Source organism: Vombatus ursinus, unplaced genomic scaffold, assembly GCF_900497805.2.
Source record: "Vombatus ursinus unplaced genomic scaffold, bare-nosed wombat genome assembly UNPS02014830.1, whole genome shotgun sequence".
NCBI lineage: Eukaryota > Metazoa > Chordata > Mammalia > Diprotodontia > Vombatidae > Vombatus > Vombatus ursinus.
In genome coordinates, this window is record NW_020954608.1 from 28,601,473 (window position 1) to 28,620,618 (window position 19,146).

General features: G+C 39.9%; 1 pseudogene; it reads left to right on the plus strand.

The window, feature by feature from the left end:
• Positions 1-880: 880 nt before the first annotated feature.
• LOC114025465 lies at positions 881-17,827 on the plus strand (annotated as a pseudogene).
• The last annotated feature ends 1,319 nt before the right edge of the window (positions 17,828-19,146 follow it).

Sequence of the window (19,146 nt, forward strand, 5' to 3'; positions counted from 1 at the left end):
ACCAGTTTGGCTGAAATGTAAAGTGCAAGAAGGTGACTGCTATGTAAGTGTGAAAAAATAGAATGGACAGACTGTGAAGGGCTTTAAATGCCAAATAGGGAACTTATGTTTGATCCTAGAATCAATAGGAAGCCATTGCAGTTTAATGAGTAGGGGGACAATATGGTCAGTCTTGCACTTAAGGAAAATCACTTTGGCAGCAATTTGGAGAATGTATTATTATAGAGGGGAGACACTTAAGTCAGGGTGATCAATTAGGAAACTATTGCAAAAGTTCATGTGAAAGATGATGAAAGCCTGGGTTAGGATGGTAGTTGGGTGTTTGGAGCAGAGTAAGGGACGTATTTGGGAGTGAAGAGATGAGGACAGCAACGAGGTTCAAAACCTCATAGAGTGGAAGGATGGTAGTACCCTCAACAGAATAGAGATGAGTTTGGGGAAATGGTAATATAATGAGATCTAGAATGTAGATTGAAAACCATCCATATCTGCCCATCCTCTGCCACTGGGTCCCATCTAAACCAAAATGGGGCGGGGGGGAATTGGAGGGGAGGAGTGGCGGCAGAGCTCATACTAGTCATTCTCTCAGAGCACCAACCCCTGAACTGGTTCCTTTCTTTCCACCAGAACAAAAGGAGTTCTTCCTGACTGTCTCACACAAGAGCCAGGGCAGCAGGTCATGGAGGCAATGGTGATATCAATAATCAGAAAAGGGGGAGGAGGCAGTAGGAGTAATGACTTTCTCAAGAGAAGCAGCCGTGGTGGGAGGCAACAACATAGCGATATTATGTTTCCTATCTGCACCTGCTTAACTCTCTGCATGGTCCCATAGCAAGCATATGTACCCACTTTAGTTCCTTAAAACTAACCCTCTTAAATCATGGGAAACTTATGTTGGCAGGTCAACCAAGAGGATGCCAACGCAAGGTGAGTGTATGGTCGCAATAATGATTCAAAGTAATGTTTTGGAATTACATTTCAAAACTTCAAAGGAGATGTATGTTAACCTCTTCATGTGGATATTCCCTCCATCTGTACAGATCACAAAACATTCAAATCTTTGCACCCAAAGTTCTCAAATATTTACTCCATAGAGGTTCTGCCAAATATACTCATTGTATCACATTAGGTCATTTTCCATTTGCATCTGTAACAGGCAGGTCTGATTTGGGCCATTGGGTCCCATTCTTGTTTAGGTATATTAGAACAAAATTAGACTCTCATTGGTCATTCAGCAGTTAACAAAAGATTTACTTAGCAGTAGCATAGGAAAGATATTCAACAAGGTACTAGAATATCTAGTTTGGATCAGTGAGGGTACCTCCAAAGTGAAATGGTCTGGTCAGCAGGACAGAGTGTGGTGAATCACAGCATTATATGATAAATGCACTAGACAGGTGAAAAAATAAAGTGCTATGTGAGATACATCTTCAATGCCTGTTCTAGATATACAACATGTACTTATTTATGAACTTGAGGAACTGACCATTTAACTTCCATATGACAGTCTGCACAAGAGGCATTTTCATCTATTTGGATTTTTTTTTCCTATATGGATTTTTAAGCTTACCTCTTTTGAGCTATAACTGGTGGCCCAAAACTAAGTTTACATGGATTAGATTCGGTCTGGAAAAGGAAAAGGGTGATTCTCACAATCTCTTTGGCTCTTGACCCCTCCCCTAGGAATTCCCTTGGAATATTATAATTTATTGAGGTGGATTGTCTGTTAGAGGTCATTGATCCTCTTCATTTTATAGATGAAGAACCTGTGGCCCAGAGCAGTTTAATGACTTGCTTAGGATCACACAGCTATCTAAGGTAGGACATGAACACAAGTCTTCCTTATCATGACTTAGAGATTCCCATCTTCAAAACTTAGCCTACAGGAAACCCATCTTATTCTCTTCAGTTGCTAGTAACCTCCTCCAGAATATTGCATCCCCTAGCTGTGAATGAAGCCCAAGGTTTGACCCTAGGCCCTCTTCTCTTCTGTATTCTCTCATTTGGTGACCTAATCAGCTCCCCTGGGTTTAACTGTCATATTTATGCAGAGGATTCTACATATCCAGCCTCAGTCTCTCTTCTGAACTTCATTCTCTCATCATCAGCTGCCCATTTGACTTTTCAAACTGACTGTCCCATAGGCTTTTCAAACTCAGCATGTCCAAAACAACTCACTAACTTTCCTCCCAAACCTGCTCCTCTTCTGAACTTCCCAATTTCTGTTGAGGATACAAGTCACACAGATTTATAATCTCAGCATCATTGTTCACTCCTCCCTCTTTTTCACCCCACATATTTAATCAGTTGCCAAAATGTGCTGTTTCTGTTTCTAAAACTTCTCTTACATCTGACCTTTTCTTACTACTCCAACATCCATAATCCTAACTTAGACCCTCTTCACCTCTTGCCTGAACCATGCAATGTCCTCCTAATCAGTTGCCCTGTCTTGTCTTTCACCCTTCACAATATATACTCCACATAGCTGCCAAAGTGGTTTTCCTTACTTAGATCACCCTCAAGGAGTCTAGTGGTTCAGTTCATTTAGCAGAAATGCCATTCCGTTGAAGGGCCCAGCCATAGGGCAACCTGCTTGGCTAACTCCTACAAAACCTATGCCCAGTGGCCAATCATTGACCTTGTCAAGTCCAGCAGCAGCCAAGTCTGCTTTGGAACCATTTAGGCACCTTAGCAACTTGCTTTGTCCAACTCAGCCAACTGATTGAAATGAGAAAGGAAGTCAGGACTCCAGAGCTATGAATTGTCCTGGCCATGTGGGTTCCCAACTTGTACCCTACTACAATTGCCATTGTAATGTAAGCATGGATCCAGTCTTTCTCCTGTGGATTCTGTGTATATTTGAAGACTGCACCTCAGAATTTTGGGGAAAATGCTCAATAACCACTGTTCTTATTATGCTGTTTGAGTGAATGCCTTTGTTACTGGCTGTTAAGAAGATTGAGGCAAGGCAATCCTTTTATACCTCTCTATCCCTCCTTAAATTTCTCACAGCTTCCCTTCCTCTACCCTCTCAACTTCATGTCACTAAGAAATTAGGGAGCATTCACTGAGAGCTCCCTCTTCTGCCTTCCTCCTCACCCACCATCACTCATGCCTTCTGCCTTCTCTTCCTTCACCATGTCTCACGTGGAAAGGTGGCCCTTCTCTTTGCCAAGGCAAACCCCTCTATCATCCCCACTCTCACTAATCTTCATTTTCTCCCTATCTGCTAGCTGCTTCCCTACTGCCTGTAAAGACAATCATGTCTTCCCCATCCTAAAAAACAAACAAACAAAACAAACAAAAAAGAAAACCTCACTCAATCCTTACGTTCCTGCTAGAACTAGATACAGCTCTGTATCTCCTGTTTCATGACTAAACTCCTTGAGGCCAGCTACAATGAGTGCCTCCACTTCCTTTCCTCTCACTCTGCAGTATGACTTCTAACATCATCATTCAACTGAAATAAGTCTCTCCAAAGTTACCAGTGATCTCCTAACTACCCAATCTGATGACCCTTTTCTCTAATCTCATCCATCTTGACCTTTCTGCAGTCTTGGACACCGGCAATCACCCTCTCCTCCTTGGTAATCTTTTCTCTCTAGGCTTTCAAGACATTGCTCTCTCTCAGTTCTCCTACCTGTCTGACCACTCTTCTATCTCTTTTGCTAGATCTTCATCCATGTCATGCCCACTAACCATGGGTATCCCTCCAGGTTCTTTCCTGAGCCATCTTTGCTTCTTCCTGTATACCATTTCTCTTGGTTAACTCTTCAGTTCCCAATTATTATCTTGATGTAGATGATTCTCATATTTATTTATCCAGCTGTAATTGGAATTACTGTAGCTACAGTGTAGCATCCCGCACTGCCCATCAGACATTTCAAACTCATTAGTTGATAGTCAGTTAACATTTCTTTTTTTTTTCTTTTTCTTTTTCTTTTTTTTTTTAAGGCAATTGGGATTAAGTGACTTGCCCAGGTTCACACAGCTAATGAGTGTCAAGTGTTTGGTCTGAGGCTGGATTTGAACTCGGGTCCTCCTGACTTCAGGGCCAGTGCTCAATCCACTGCGCCACCTAACTGCCCCTCAATTAACATTTCTTAAGCACCTACTATGTGCCAGGCACTGTGCTAAGTGTTGGGGATACAAATATGAAAAAAGACAGTCCCTGCCCTCAAGGAGCTTCCAATCTAACAGGTTAAAACAACACATAAAAGAAAGCTGAAAAGGTGGGAGTAGAAGGGGGAAGGTATCCAGCCAGGGGCACAGGGATGGTAGAGAAGACAAAGAGGGTCAAAATGAGCACAGCCAAGTGGGAAATGAAATGTCTGAGATGTCAGTCCTGTTCCCCCTCCTTCTGAGGAGGAGTTTATGGTTCTAACCTCCCATCAGAGGGGCAGAGGGTACCAATGAGGTAGGAGTAATAGGGCTGATTGGACCTTGCAAGATGAGATTTCCCAACAATAGGTTTACTGGGAGCATTGTGGAAGAAAGTATAGAATGAGTGCAGTTGAGTGGGAAAAGAAAAGACATCTGGCTACATCAAAAAGAATATCCCATTGACACTTGAGCTCAGCATATCCCAAACTGAACTCATCTTTCTCCCCTAAACCCTCCTCTCTTCCTGACTTCCTTATTACTGTTGAGAGTACCACCATCCTTCCAGTCACCCAAGTGTCCTTCTCATCTCGCTTTTTCACCTTCTCCTATCCAATCTGTTGCTGTGGCCTGTTGATTTTACCTTCACAATATCTCTCTTATACATACCTTTCCCTCCTCTGACACTAACACAAGTCTGATGCAGGCCCTCATCAGCTTAGCTCTAGATGACTGCAATAGCCTGCTGATTGGTCTCTTTGCCTCCAGTGTCTCCCCAATCCAGTCCGTCTTCCACTCGGCTCAGATTTCTCTTCCCAAAGAACAGGTCTGACAGTGTCATGCCACCCCTCCCCCACCTCCCCATTCAACAGATTCCAGTGGCTCCCTCTTACCTCCAGGATCCAATATAAAATGTTCTGTTTGGCTTTTAAAGCCCTTCATCACCTGACTTTCCTATCTTTTTACACCTTCCTTCCCTCCATGTGACATTGGTTTCCTTGCTTGTTCCTCCCACACAACATTCCATCTCCTGACTCCATGCATTTTCCCTGACTGACCCCTATAGCGCCCCATATGTCCCATGTCTTCCTCTCTCATCTTTACCTCCTGGCTTCGCTGGCTTCCTTCAAGCCTTAGCTAAAATTCCACCTTCTACAAGAAACCTTTCTTGATCCCCCATAACACTAGTGCCTTCCCTTTTGAGATTGTCTTCAAAATATAGATACAGATAGATGTAGATATGTCTTATTTCTATATAGTTGTATAGTTTGTGTGTGTGTGTGTATCTTGTTTGTGTATAGTTGTTTGAATGTTATCTCCCACATTGGTCTATGAGCACTTTGAGGACACAGACTATTTCTACCTTCTTTGTACCCCCCACACTTACTATAGCATCTGGAACATAGTAGGCACTTAGTAAATGTATATTGATTTGAGAAGCACACAGTGGTAGCTCATAAGCAAAGTGTGTATATAGCCCAATGTGTGTGTGTGCATGTGCATATGTGCATGTATGTATGTATATATAGCCAAGGTGTGTGAACCAACTTTAAGTCAAGGAGTCCTCTTTAACGTGGTAGGGCTAGACAAGTTTACAATTTAGCAAGAAGCTAACCTGGTTAAGGAGGAAACTCCTTAAGGAGACACAACAGGGATTCTGGAGGGCCTTACCCAGATTCTCCTGAGCAAACATTCTTCAAAGGATCATGGATTTCATTGCTCTGGGGCTTGATACAAATCAAGTCAACAAGAATTTATTAATTAATTAAATTTATTAAACTTGATAAGTGCCAAACACTATGCTAAGCACTAGGCATACAAAGAAAGGCAATGAGACAGTCCCTGCCACCAAGAAGCTTACATTCTAATGCACAGTGTCATCCTATAACCAGGAATATGTTGAGTGCCTTGTCATCTATACAAAATCCCTCTTCCATTTGGACCCTGCCAAAAAAAAAAAAAAAACCACAAACACACATGCGCACATACACAATGATAGCTAACATTTATAAAGTACTTCAAAGTTTGCCAGTCACTTTACATATGTTATTTCATTAATTCCTCAGAATAACACTGTGACAAAGCTGCTCTCGTCCCCATTTAATAGAAGAAATTGTCCCAGAAAAGACTTGCCTGAGGTCACAAGAAGTATCAGAGGCAGGATTAGAACCCAGGTCCTCCTGATTCCAACTCTAGCACTCCTTCTACTATCTCATATTCAAAGAAGAAAGAAAGGAAACCACATTTATTAAGCAGCTACTATGTGCTAGGCATAGTGCTGATCACTTGTATTTTTTCATTAGGTCTTCACAACAAATCCTCTGACGTAGATGCTATTATTATCATCCCCATTTTACAGTTGAGGAAACTGAGGCAGACAGCTATTAAGTGATTTGCACAGGGTTACACAGCTAGTAAGTATCTGAGGTCATATTTAAACTCAGGTCTTCCTGACTCCAGGCTCACCTCTCTATCCATTGTGCCACCTAGCTGCTGCTGACAATGGCAGATACCTTTTGTATGCCCTACTAGACACTGAAAATAAGAATTATCTCTGTGTATTTATTTATCAAGGAATTATATATATATATATATATATATGTATACTCAAATGTAGTCCTTCTGAAAATTTCTGAAGTAGCAGACATTACCTCATTATTCATTATAGAATGGGAATTGTCATACAAATTTGGAGTAGAGTTAGCATGAATGATCCTAGGATGAGTCAAAATGGTTTATTAATATTCACAGCCAAGCACAGTATCAGAGAGTATAGACAGATAGATATTCCATCAGAGATAGAATTGCATGTGGCCCCTCTCACCCCCTCCCATGGGCTAGCATGCACTAGTGCAGGGGGATGTCCAGAGCCATTAGGGTGTCAGATTTACATAGAGTTTTCAGAACAAGGGCAATGGCAGCTTCCATGTTCCCAATGGAGGGTTGGGAGTCAAGGAATGTGTACCAGTAGGAAAGAGCATTCTCTAAAGATTAACCAGGATGGCATCATTCTCTCTATGCCATAGAGTGGGGATTGGGGAAGCCCTCAGGATGAGGGCCACATCAGCAAACTTGGGGAGAGTTCCAGCAGCTGTTCTAACCGGAAACTGGTTAAGCAGAATGTATACCAGCATTGGCTAGCAGGGCCCAGGCCTGGGAGAGGAGGCCATAAACTCCTCTAGCTATTTAGAAACAGATTCTCTTTCCCATTTTAATGACACAGAAATTAAGGGCCCCATAATAAAACTAAGGGGGATCTGGAAGTTCCTACTTCTCGATAAAAATTAGTAGCATGATATCCCTACCTCCAAATGTTTCTGATCCAAATAGAATGGTTATTCTTGGTTGAAAGAATTTTTCCCACTTGTTTTCATTTCTATTTTATTTGTAAAAACTGATAAATTTGGAGATTTTAAAAAATCTAAACTTGGAGATAAAAACTACTTTTGATGACTCCTTTAAAATGCACTAATCCCAACAGCAAAGATAATACAAGGCATTAAGTTAAAGAGCTAATTTAGGAACCAGCTCTCTCAAATTCTAATCTTGTATGCTCTCCAACGTGATGCTTTAATTCACAAAGCAGAGCACACTTATTATGAATATGGAGCGAAAATCAATTTTACAGATCAGGCTGAATACCCTGAATTGCTTCGATGAAGATGGCGGGTCAATCTTGGTGATGCAAGCACTTTGGGCAGGGAAAAGAGGAAAGAGGGCATTTGATAGCCTGCTCTGGGCATTAGGGAATCAAATATATCATCTGGATGGGAAGTACTCTACCTCCATGCCTTTGCAGAGATGGTCCCCTCTGACTGATATTCTCACTTTCCTTACCTCTCTGCTTTAATTCTTAATCCTTAGCTTCCTTAAAATCACATCTCAGGTACCACCTCCTACCCAAAACCTTTCCCAATTCCTCCTACTTGTTTATGCTGAAATTACTTTGTATGTATTTGCTTGCATTCATTATAGTTTCTCCCCATTAGAAAGTAAGCTTAATGGAGCTGGAAGGGGTCTTAAAGGTCACTAAGTCCCCACTCCCCTCTCCCATTTTACAGCTGAAGAAACTGAGGCACAAAGTGGTCAAGTGACTTTTCTAAGAGTTCACAACTAGTAAATAGAGGAGGCAGGATTTGATCTCAGTTTTTCCTGACTCCAAGCCCAGCACTCTATCTACCACATCACCTACCCTACTAGAGTATACACTTCTTAAGGGCTGGGATTGTCTGTTTTTTCTCTTTGATTCCCTAGCACATAACATAGTTTCTTGCACATAGAAAGTATTTATTAAATGTTGGTTAAATGGACTCAGATTGAACTATTTCTAATCAACTGATACTTAAACTTGACTTTTTTCTTCTCTTGCTTCACAAGAGAAAACTGCAATGGTTACTGCAATTGTACCTTATATATTGAAGTATTTCACTTGAGTGGAACAAACTAACTTCGTCTAAGTCTAATCACATAATTTAATTCAACAAACATTTATGAAATAACATCTTCTAATAGAGCACTGGCCCTGGAGTCAGGAGGACCTGAGTTCAAATGCAGCCTCAGACACTTGACACTTCTTAGCTGTGTGACCCTGGGCAAGTCACTTAATCCCAATTATCTCACCAAAAAAAAAAAAAAATCAAGACAAAACAAAAAAAGAAAAAAAAGAAAAACAAAACAAGCAAACAAACAAAAAAAACCACAACACCTTCTATAGGCGAAGTACTCTTTTAAGCACCATGGAAGATAATAAAGCTTAGATAAGATTGTTCATGCCCTCATGGAGCTTATAGTCTAATAGGGGAACAAGGTAAAAAATAAAATACATAGGGACAGCTAGGTGGCACAGTGGATACAGCACCAGACCTGGACTTAGGCAGACCTAAGTTCAAATCCAGCCTCAGACACTTAGTAGCTATGTGACCCTGAGCAAGTCTCTATGTCATCCTGAGACATATAAGTCTGTGTCTCAGTTTCTTCATCTGTAAAATGGGGGTAATAATAGACCTACCTTCCAGGGTGTGTAAAGATCAAATGAGATAATAATTATAAAGTGCTTAGCACAGTGCCTGGCACATAGTAGACACTATATCAATGCTAGCTATCATTATCATTATTACTATTACAATATGCATTGTATGATAAGTACACTAGGCAGTTGCAAAACAAAGTGTTTTATGAGCCCTGAGGAGGGAGCTCATTTCCACATAGGAGGAGGATCAGGATGGCATCGGCCTTGGCCTTCATAGTGTAACTACTAGGTAAGTGGTTATAAATAGTGAACGGGGAGAGTAAGTTTGCGGAGTAAAACTGAAAGTAAAAACTACTTGCTCTTATTCTCCCTGTAGATAAAGGGTCAAAGTTTTAGCCTCAGGGACCTGCCCTCACTGCTCTTAGTATAACCAGCCTGGAGGTTCCAAAATGTTCACTTTTCTAGGGGAAAGTGAAGGTCTGAGTTCCAGTTTAAGATTCTGCTTGCTGGGGAGAGCTCTACAATCATTCATAAAAGTAAACAAGAGCTCATTAGGTTCAAAGGGATCAATATAGCCTCCCCAAGCTGGATTACCTCATACACCTGCCACATACAAGCTTACACACCTTCTACACTTTCAGAACACAGTTAACATCTGAATGAATGTCCTGGTCAACCCAAATCAGAGAAACAGCAAAAGCTGGCGTAAAGGAAATGGCTTAGACCATTGTGGACACAAATGGCACACAAATGCTTGCTCATGAACAAGCAAGTCAAGTGGGAATTAGATAGAGACAATTCAGGTTTTCCATATTCCTAACGTAGGCACTCGAAGTCTGACAGAAGCTTCAGTCACAAAGAGAAGAGGCCATGATTAAACATTGTCTGACTCCTGGGCAACCACCCTTGTCTTCCCTTCTTGTCCCCATGACTCTGGGAAAGGAAACCATGACCAATCCAGTCATTGTTGCTGCCATGCTGCTCCCAACGGCTTCTCTGCCATCTCAGCCTCATTTTCCCACTTCCCTAAGCCTTTGCAGGCTTGCCAACTCTCATAAGATCCATTGCCCAAATTGTGCAGTATTTCTGTTGATATGCTAAAGTATATTTCCCAGGGGGCTATGGAAGCAAGATGTGCCTATCCTTTCTACAACAGGATGAGTAGAAATTAACAGAAGGAAGGGAGGACATGCACAAAGATAGATGGGAGTATGTGGGACATATTAAATGGCTAGAAGACTGTCTAGTTTGAAGCTTAGAGTACACTGAGGATTAATATGAGAACCTGGGGTAGTTTAATGGAAAACAATAACAACAATACTGTGATTTAGAGTCAAACAACCCGGGCTTAATTCCTTATTCTTCTACGTACTATCTGAGTGACCTTGCGTACCCTCCTACCTTTCCAGTGTTCTCTTACTCCCTGACACTGTAACTTAGACCTTACTGCAGTGACACTGGCCCCCTGGCTGTTCCACAAACAAGACTCTCCATCTCTCAGCTCCATGCATTTTTTTTTCTGGCTGTCCCCAATGCCTGGAATACTCTCACTCTTCAGCCCTGACTTCTAATCTCCCTGGCTACCTGTAAGTCCCAACTAAAATCCCACCTGCTTCAAGAAGCCTTCGCTATCCCCTCTTAATTCTAGTGTCTTCCCTCTGGTAATTATTTCCTGTTTAATCTATATATAGTTTGCCATATGTATGTACATAGATATATATTTGTTTGTGTAGCATCTCCCCCATTAGATTGCTGTTTTTGTTTTTGTTGTTGTTGTTTTAGGCAATTGGGGTTAAGTGACTTGCCCAGAGTCACACAGCTATTAAGTCTCAAGTGTTTGGTCTGAGGCTGGATTTGAACTCAGGTCCTCCTGACTTCAGGGCCAGTGCTCTATCCACTGTACCACCTAGCTGCCCCCTCCCGGATTAGATCATAAACTCCTTAAGGTAAGGGATTGTCTTTTGCCTCTTTTATATCTTTAGCACAGTGCCTGACACTAGTAAGTGTTTAATGAATGTTTATTGATTCATTGAAGTCACTTAATCTCTCTGACCACCAATTTTCACATTTGTAAAGTAAGAGGAGTATGTGTGGATGAAATAACCTGTAAGGTTTCTTCTGTCTCTAAATCTATGGTTTTATAAAACTAGAAAGATAGCCTATATAGGGCCTGTGAATTCCAGAAAAAAAGGAACTTGAACTTTATTTGGTCTGGTCATGCAAATTGCTTGGGACAAATGCTACTTTTGATGTGCTTTCATTTTGTAAAAGTAGTGGACAAGTATGTGTGATCCTGTCACAAATCTGACTTTAAAAGTCTGACCTTTACAAGGGGAAATTGAGTTGAACCAGTTTCTCCACTGTTAATTAGTTCTCAGTCAGCAAATTGCTGGATTTAATGCTATATATGTGTTACTCTTCTTGTATTTTTAATTCTGTGTTTTTTTTTTTAAAGAATGGATATTACTCCAAGGAAAGATGCAAAAGTTGTAATAAGAATTACAACTTTTTGTTTGTTTGTTTTTTGTTTTTCTTGGGGTTTTTTTGGCTAGGCAATGGGGTTAAGTGACTTGCCCAGAAGAATTACAACTTTTAATATGACTATTAGAAAGATTGTAGAACATCCAGATCATATGACCAAGATGGAGAACTAGACATTTCCTCTGATCCTCATGACCTCTCAAACCTCTCCAAAATAAGAATTATATTCAAGAAACGAAGCAATTTCACCTGTCTCCTTGGTCTAAGACACCAGAAACCCTAACCAGGTAACAATATGATGAATTAACAATAGAGAAGGCTAATCCCTCCTCCCAGATGTACTCACTCAGCATCCCCTGTCACAACTCCCCATTCAGCAGGGCTGCAGAGGCCTATCTATAGGCCTTAACAGACTCAGCTCTACTCCACACCTCTCCCTTCACCACGGAAAGCCAAAAGTCAAAAGCTTGCTCTGCTTGAGATGGGAGGAGGGAAACAGGCTATGCTGTAACAATGCTCAGCCAGAGAACTGAAGAACAGAGGGAAATGGGGCAAGGTTCCAGAGTGTGAGTAAGGCTCCACCAGGCCTGAAGGGAAGGAGAATGGCATCAAGCTATGGCCAATTCTGTGTCCTGCCCTGGGCCAAGGCTAGTGAAAAGCAAATTCCCTATCGTGTGAATAGGCTGGAACAGCTTTGAAGTTCAGACCCAAGGGAAGCCACTATCAAACGGGAAGGAGTCAGAAAGTGACCAAGAAGAGATTATAAGATATAGTTTATTTATATTTTATATAACTATTTAATATTATCATATATAAATTATATATAAAATTATATAACTCAGAGCACAAGCAGCTAAATCAATAGGGAAGATAGTAATAACAGAAGGAAATACAGTATCCAAACCATCTAAAGAAGTACAGACATCTTTGAGTAAATATTGCAAGACAAAGGAAAATGAACTAATACCTGAGGAGGCAGAAGACCCATGGATTTCCAAGAAAACACATAACTTCAGTAAGACGTTCCTAAAAGGTTCAAGAGAGAAACAAGAATCATGAAAGCAGTATTTATGGCTTTCACAGTAGAAATAATCAATAAAATTAAAATGGTGGAAATCTCATCAAAGAAACAAAAGAAGGGTGCACTGGTGCACTAGGTGGTGCACTGGATAGAGCACTGGTCCTGGAGTCAGGAGGGCCTGAGTTCAAATCCAGCCTTAGACACTTATTACCTAACCCCAGTTGCCTCAAAAAACAAAGAAATAAAAGAGAGATCAAATGATTGAGAGTGCAAAAACACAGAAGTTGAGGACAATCTGGAAGAAGAGAAGCAAAAAACAATCTTTTTTTTAAAGTATGATTTCTATACTTAGAAAATATATTGATCTTGAAGACAGGATACATGGAGACAATTTATGAATTATAGTTCTCCCAAAAGAACACAAGTCAAAAAACCTGAATAATATAATGCAAGAAATAACACAAGAAAATTGTCTAGAATTTCTGAACACAGGAAATGAAATGCCAATCACAAGAATCCACAAATCACCTCCAAAACAATACCCTTTGCTGCAAAATCCATTGCAAAATCTGAACATAGCCGATTGTCAGGCTACTAGACCACCACCACCTTGTCCACCATCTCTCCTCAGACCCCGATGGAGATAACCAAGGACCCTGAATCACAGAGCTTAGGAATAACAGTTCCCCCTACATCACCAGAACTGCTCCCAACTCAGCCTCCATAGCCATTATTGAGGGGGAAAATCACTGGGGAAAGAAGACCTACCATCCTCATCATCACCAGCAACAAGTGCTGACCAACTGCCACCAACAAGTAGGTAGGTACAGAAGCCCCAAAAGGATGTCCCAGTACTACTTGTAGCTCAGCCTTTACAGTCATCATCTGGGAAATCATCTTCTTTGGAGAAGGGGCCAGTCATCCCCACATAACTGGCAACTAATTGCTACATGGAAATCCAATTAGCTAAAGCAACAAGGCAGAGAGAGAGAGAGAGAGAGAGAGGGGGAGAGAGAGAGAGAGAGAGACAGAGGGAGAGAGAGAGACAGAGGGAGAGGGAGAGGGAGAGAGACAGAGAGAGAGAATCTATCCTCTCAGAGCCTGATGGAGACAGCTTGAACCCAAGAGCCTTGAAAATAGCCCAGTGCCCTGAGACATCATCCTGGGAAGTAATTGCTGTGAAGATTCCATCTGGCAACTGCCCCTGTAGGTACTACAGCCACACAACTTCTGCAGACTCAGAAGGGAAAAGTTCCTACCACCAAGGGATTTTTCCATCTGACTTGCAGCAGAAACCTCCTATAAGTGCTGTCTACCCTATTAGAACCTGAGCTCTCTGAGAACAGAGATTGTCTTACTTATGTAGTTGTATCTTCAGCACTTAGCACAATGGTTTGCACTTAGTGCTTAACAAATGCTTTATTCATTCATTTATTCACTGTGATTAAATTGAATAATTCCAGTGACGAATAATAAATTCTGCAAGCAACCAAAAGAAAGACCTTAAAGGAAGGGAAAATGAAATGGCATAAGACTATTCTATATCCACCAGAAACCACAGAAGGGAATAGGATAATGTGACATACCCTGCAAACCTGAGCCTAATCGTCAATGGGAAAAATATGGATGTTCATTTAAAAAGAGGCATTTGAACCATTCTTACAAACAAAACCAGTTCTGAGCAAATTATTTGCTTTACAATCACCCCGGAAAGATTGAAACCGCTATTGGGATGGGGAAGTCAAGCAATTCAAGGGTCATTTAAACCCACAATGAAAGAGGATTAGTTTCTCTGAAGTATAAAGCAAAGTGCAATTGGAAATGAAAAACAATGTCATGAACTGACAAACTGTTGCTGTAAAAAATGGCCTCATTAATCCTCAGATAAAAAGTAAAGACTTTTAGAGAAGACTTGGAAGCTAGAAGGGTTGCTATTGATTCTTCTATAGTGTGATGTAGACTTCTTCAAGAAAACCAGTAGGAAAATAGCTGCTAACTCTTGTTATGAAGAAAAAAAACAAACCACTTGTCATGGACAAGGCAGTGTAAAGACTGGAGTACCAAAGACTGGGAAAAGGTGGTTTTTAACTGATAAAACTTTTTTTTTTCATTCAAGACTACAGGAAAGCCATTGCCCAAAAGGTCTGGGTGAGTCTAAAAGATCTGGGCATCTTTATCATACTGTAAAACATCACCCTAAAAATTTTTGAGGAATGTTTTACTTCCATTGATTTTGGAAGTTTTGTAGCCTTTGAGTTAATGGTGAGGTTTAATAAATATATTGATATACTAAGAAGCAGAATTCTTACAGGATTACAGAAATTCATTAAAAGGAGATGGAATGCATTAAGAATATAGCTAGCACTTATGTAACACTTGAAAGTTTGTAAAAACACATTATAAATATCTCATTTGATCTTCACAACAACCCTAAGAGGTAGGTGTTATTTTATCCTCCTTTTGCAGATGAGAAAACTGAGGCAGACAGAGGTTAAGTGACTTACCCAGGGTCACACAGTTAGTAATGTCTAAGGCCAGATTTGAATATAGGTCTTCCTGATTCCAGGTCCAGTGCTCTATCAACTATGCCACCTAGATACCTAGACATAATACATACATATACACATACACTCATACACACATACATACATACATACATTCTCTCTCTATATATGTATATATGTATGTATATAAATACATATATCTCAAAGAGATGAAATTGAGCAGGCTTTAGCAGCTTGGGAATTTGACTGATTTAAATTTCACCAAAAACCTATGGCTTAGGGGTGGCTAGGTGGTGCAATAAATAGAGCACCAGCCCTGGAGTTAGGAGGACCTGAGTTCAAATCCAGCCTCAGACACTTGACACTTTCTAGCTGTGTGACCCGGGCAAGTCACTTAACCCCAATTGCCTCACAAAAACAAACAAAACAAACAAAACAAAACAAAACAAAACCATGCTTACAATTAAAGTTAGATTTGGAAAAATGGACTATTCATCAAAGATATACTTACTATCCAATATGATAAAAGTTTGGTTTTGTGATGAAAAATTAAAGATATGGATCAAAATTTTGTGAACACAATGACAAGTCATACAAAACAAGTGATTGGAACAAAAGAAGGATACATTGCAAATCGAAAGTTTTTTAAAGATGTAAAAAACTGTAAGATTTACTATATATGTCAATAAATTTAACTATTTTACTTTTTACCATTTAATTTGCATACAACTATAATAAAATGGAGCCTCTCACAGGACCTTATACATGGTAGATGAAATGTTCTTTGAATTTAATTGCCAAGTTGATTCGCTGGAGTTTTTTTTAGCAAAGAAATGACATAACTCGAGTTACATTTTAGTGGGAATGGGGCTTCCAAACATTTGATTTTATAAGCCTGGGGAACCCCAATGTGCCAACTCCCTCCACCAATCTACAACTAGTCCATAACTTAGAGAGTTGCCTATGTCACTGAGATACTAAATAATTTTCCCAGAGTCACACAACTAAAATATCCAAGGCAGTATCTGTATCCATGGCTTCCTCATTACTAAGCTAGTGAGTGACTGATGAATGAGTGAATGAATAAATGAATGAATGAAAAAGCATTTATTAAGCACTTACTATGTGCCAGACACTGTGATAATCACTGATGATGCAAATTCTCTCCATAGCATGTAGAATGAATTGGAGAGGACAGAGAATGGATGTAGGAAGATCTTGTAGGAAGCTATTCTAATAGTGCACATGGTTGGAAATGAAAGCCTATATTAGAATGATGATAGTAGAAGATGAGAAAAGGGAATAAATTCAAAAGCAGAAATGGAATCAATGAGACTTGGTAACTAATTGAATATAAGAGGGGAGGGAGAAAAAAGAATCAAAGATGGCTAGCGGAAATGGTGTCTGGTCTTCCAGGTTGAGTTTATAATGTCACACCACTAAGGTATCACTAATTTGAGGTATTGTAAAGTGATGAGAAGTTTTCTACAAAAGGAGGAAGACATAGAAAGTTATAAATCATAAATAATAGGTATCCAATCATAGCTGCAAAAGAAGCATGCTTCTGTCTTCCTGAAAAAAAGGTGATGGACTGTAGGGACAAAATAAGACATGCATTTTCCTACATAACCAATAAATCACAAATTTGTTTTGTCTGACTAATGTGTTACAAGTGAGGACTTTTATTTGGAGGTGGAGGAAGAGTTGTGGGAGAAAGCGGCAGAGTGGTGATAGTGATGCAAAAAAAGAAAAGAAAAGATTGTAATATCATAGATTTAGAGCTAGAAGGGAACCAGTCCCCTCATTTTATAAGTGAGGAAACCAAGTGCCTAGTGATGTTAAGTCCAGGGTCACAAAGCTAGTGTCTGAGTCAGGATTCGAGCCCAGGCCTTCCTGACTCCATGTCCAATGAGTGCTCTCTCTACTACATCGTGGTACCTCTCAAAAAAGAGCATCTTTGAAACATTTGTAATATACACAGAAGAAAACAGAAGGAAATCCAGAAGGAGACACAAACAGAAAAATGTTGGTACTACCATGTTCACTTACACACACACACACACACACACACACACACACATACACACATATTTAAAATCAAGCTGTTATGTAACAAATTCACAGTTTCATATGCAATCCTCTTTTCTGGGTTTTTAATATGGAAATGTATATCTTTGGTGATAATTTTCTAGTCTATAATTTTTTAAAGTTATAGAATCTGAGTATATCTATCAAGTATAGAGGCTGTCTGACAGGAACCTGGGCACCGTGGCTGATCAATTGATAAATGAGCAGATTGAGGAATTCAAAAAAGTCTTTTCACTATTTGACAAGAATGGAGGTGGTGTTATCATAGTATAGGTATTGGGGGCTGTAACAAGGTCACTTGGGCAGAACTCCATAGAAGTCAAATTACAGGCTATGATTAATGAAGTATATTCGAATGGTAATGTGATAATTGACTTTCCAGAATTTCTGATGATGATGGTGGTGGTGGTGGTGATGATAATGGTGGTGACAGTGGCAGGAAAAATGAAAGATACAAATAGTGAAGAAAAAATTAGAGAAGCATTTCATGTATTTGATAAGGATGGCAGTAGATATATTCGTGAATTTTGACATGTAATGACAAACTTTGGAAGGAAGTTAATAGATGATAAAGAGGTTGATGAAATGATCAGGAAAGCAGATATTGATTATAATGGTCCCAAAAACCATGAAAAGTTTGCAAAAATGATGACAGCAAAGTGAAGACTTTATACAGACTATGTTAAAATATCTTATACAAATTATTTATTTGCCTTTTCTTCGTAGCTTATCTGTAGATTGTCCCTCCTCCTCTCGCTCCCTCTATCCCTAGCATCAAAAGCATATGCAATTATGGGCATTAGGACTTCATTCCTCCATGCTTTTCTTCCTTTTATCTTAGTGTCATCATTCTGAAGCTTTACTTTGGAAAATTGATCTGGCAACATGTTGCAAGTGGCATTCTCTGAATATATCTAAGCCCTTCTGCACATCTAAACTTAGATGGAATTGATCAAATGAGGGAACATCTAGATTATGTCTAAAAAAAAAAGGAGTCATTTTCTTCAGGAGTTAGCTGTCAGCACGTAATTGTTGTTGAAGTGTGGAATTGTAAATCTGTGCACACTAGGGACAGTCAACAATAGGTACTTAAAGTTGGACCATTGCAAAATAGGTACATTATCCAGATATTTATATTCTCATCCTAGAAAACCATACTCAGGCCAGAAAACATATTATTGTGTTGCTTGCTTTTTATTTTTAAATTTAAAAAAACACTTTGTTTAGCCACTTAGTGAAAAAAAGAAATTTGCTCATGGTACAATTTGCTTCAAATCTCTATTCTGTTGCATATTTGTTTTCCAATTAAAAAAAATTACAGTAAAAAAATTATACCATCGAGATTTGTGCTTCAGGAATGGGTTGGATTCAGGGACCTCAGAGGTGCCTTCCAGCTCTGAATGTCTGTAATACAACATTACAAATATGAAAAAAAAGGCAAAGAGTGACGTCACTGACAAAATGCTGAGGTCAGAAGGCCGGGCAGGTTTTAGGGCTTTTTCTCCTTCCTTGCACCAATGCCCCTTCATATCCAAATAGTTACCAAGTCTTGTTGATTCTGCCTCCACGATCCACCCCTTCTCTCCACTCAGATGGCTGCCACCCTAGTTCAAGCCTCATCTCTTGCCCAGGCTATCACAATAACCTCTTAATTAGATTCCCTGCTTAGGGCCACTTGTAATAATTGGAAAAAGGGTTCCTTGAGTTCAAGGAGTTTAGAAATGAGGGAGAAAGTAATACATTTCTCCAACCTGTTTCAATTCCTTCATTTTGTGGCAAATCCTTCTCCAATGAGTGTTCATAACTCGGTAACCCTGATTCCACATTAGGGAAAGAAAAAAGAAGTCCTCACAAAAGACTTACGAATCCACAGGAGATTTATTAAAGTATATTCTTTACAGCCAGCTGGGGCCTCCCAAGGCATGGAGATAGCAATGGCTTGCTATATATCCTCTAAAGAAACCCAGATCCAAATTAGGTAA